The sequence below is a fragment of the Cupressus sempervirens genome, chromosome 10 (genome assembly GCF_028749045.1).
Source record: "Cupressus sempervirens isolate cs-2001-9-10 chromosome 10, ASM2874904v1, whole genome shotgun sequence".
NCBI classification, from domain to species: domain Eukaryota; kingdom Viridiplantae; phylum Streptophyta; class Pinopsida; order Cupressales; family Cupressaceae; genus Cupressus; species Cupressus sempervirens.
The window spans coordinates 565,835,303-565,838,393 of NC_143127.1; positions in this window are offsets into that span (position 1 = coordinate 565,835,303).

Here is a 3,091-nt window from a genome sequence, read left to right on the forward strand (position 1 = left end):
TGAAGTGCAATGCAAATGAAAGCTATTTTAAATAGCATGCAAGAGTAATCTAACAAGAAAGAAGAGTTACCAAGCCCCTAGTTAAGCTATGTGATCTAATGATAGAGGATAAATAAAATATAATCTACATAGTATGTCATGATGCAATAAAAATAAAAACTAAGTTAAAATGCAAGTATGCTCCAAGTGCTCAAAATCACCAAGAAAACCTGCATCATAATAATAGCATGAGAGTCTAAGATGAGAGAATGAGGAGAGAGCCTTATTTTAAAGAGAAATGGATAGTAAAGATTCAAAGAAAAAATCAAGAGTGGAGAAGGAGCCTTGAGTGATCCATGTGCACAAGAATCTCACCTAAGCAAGATTGACAATGGTGTTTAGCAATAAAAAGATGTGTGGAGGAGAATAAAGATTATACCCACCTTGGAAAGTGTGCACCTCATATGAGAAACAAATTCCCTTTTCTCTTATTTTAAAAATAGGAATAATGATTTTAATGTGTACACTTAGGATAAGTGGAACTTGGGGATTTTATTTAATTAAAATGGGACAAGTTCTTTAAATTAAATAAAAGACTTAGGATAATGTGGTCAAACCATAGGTTAAAATCAAATAAATAGCAAAGTGATGATTTAATCAAAGATAAATGATGGATAAATTAAGCAAAAATTCTAGAAAGGGGGCTCATAGGCTAGATGACTATTTTTGGGTGATTACACTCTAAATTTATTTTTCAAATCTTAGAAGTTTTAATTGAACTAAAAATTCAACTAAATTAGAAAGATTGAATTAATTTAAATTAAATAGAATTGAAACAAATTAATTAGAAATCAAAATTGAGGGAAATTGAGATGAAATCAAATTGCGTTCAGAATTTAATTTAAGGAAGAATTTAAATAATTATTTAAACTATAGAAAGCAAAAATTGAATTTAATTAACTAATAATGATAAATTAATTAAAGGTTAATTAAATAAATAAATTTAATTATTTAATCAATGTTATGAGAACAATTAAATGATTTAAAGATTGAATTGTATAGGAATAAATATGATTAACTAATAATTAAAGAATCATTGATTAATAGCGGAAATAAGTAGTAATTTAATGTTAAGTCACATACATGTCCATTTTTGGGTGTTTACATATTCCTGTCTTTGATATAATGTGATTATGAGCATTGTATCAAAGAATTTTAGATTAGGGCCTACCCTAGCTTTCCCCAACAACAGTAGGTAAAGTGTATGTCCCCTCAAGAGATTGTTTGTGTAAGAAAGGCATGAATGATCTCTCAATAAAAGATAAGAAATGTTAGATGAAATGGTGAAAGAGAAGAATAGGTAGTAAGAACTGAAGACATAGAAGATCATGATGATTTTTTGATTGATGGATATTTTCTTTGCAAGAATCATGTATGGTTTCAGGAAAGACTCATCATGTATAAGACTAACAATAGTATCTAGAATCAAGGAAGGCATGCCCTATATAAGATAAGAGATGCCATATGGTTAGAAAGATACATCCTATGTAAGACATATGATCATTGATCGATTGATAAGTTGATAACAAGATTTAAAAATCTTGACAAATTGATAGAATAAATGTTATTGAGAAACATGAATGAGCTAGAAGAATGAATTAGAAGACATGATTTAGAAGAAATGAACTTGTGTTATCAACATAGATGATATATTAAGTCGTCATCAAATATTTTTCATAGGTTTTCATCATCATGCTTTATTGAAAAGAAAGAGATACAAGTGCACCAAGATATTGATCATCTAGATACCACTACTATCTCTGATTAAACAACAAAAAATAATAGTGATTTTTTTAATATCATTCTAGGGTTGTCTTAGAGCATGGGTGTGTGGTTGCAAGTTGTGTAGCAATTCTTATCACATTCACCCTATATCATCCATGCCCTAGCATTTTATTGAAACACTCCACAAAGAAAAAACAAAGAAAATAAGATGACGAACCATCATAGCCTCTCCCACCACTCATTGATGTCCTTGAAAAGAATAGGAACATAATCACAAAAGGAAATTCAATAATGTACTAACATGAATGACCTTGTCAATAGCCTTACTGATCATTGATTAGATTAATTTGATGTTTGCTTTGATTGATTGATGTGTCTCATGAGTCCAATTTTTATTTGTAAAGCTCATTACTTGATTTAGTTTGATATTTGATCATCAAATTTTTCTACTTGTTATGATGTAGAGATATTTTATTGCAAGGATTTTGATGGGTTTTGAATTTGTTTTTTTGGATTTTTTTCAAGATCATATATGATGTTTTTTATCATTTCTTTAGGTCTTCTTCAAATTTTTAGGAACTTTTTAAGGAAATTTTATGAATGTTGTTGAAGAATTTTTCCATTGCATTTTCCAAATATTTTTGAAGAATTTTTTTTAGTCATTTTTTGAATGTGTTTGAAAAGATGTTTTAAAATGATTATTAGAATGTTTGAAGATCTTTTTAAGGATATTTTGAGAGACATCCCCCAGTGTCTCGAAAGGCCAGGGAATTATTGATTGATGGATGGAGTGGTAGGTGGATAAAGGTCAAAGGTTCCTTAGTATTCCTTGGAGATGTTTGGATGCTAAGGATTATCCACAGGATGTGATAACATATCTTTGCCAAGTTACTGATTGTACATAAAAAGGAAGGATAATGAAATGGTGCATGCATGAAACATATGAATAGACATATCAAGAGGATATTGAAACCATTTTTGCACTTTTACACCCTTATTTTCTGTTATGATCAAGAAAGGGATTTAGATAGGATAATGATAGGATAAGCAAGATCAAGAATAGATAGGGGGATACGATATAGACTAAAGGTTGATATAAGATAGACAATATGGACCAAAAGGACATGGAAAACATAAGGGACATGGACCAAAGGGATCTAGATAATATGAAATAGATAGGACATGTGATGCTTCTAGGGATATTCCAAGCCTTATCAAGACAATAGTTGGGAAAAAGGGGATATGGATGTTGATAAGATTAGGGATATGAGGGACATAACATAATGGAGGAAATGAAAGGGATGTGATATGACAGGACAATATGGAA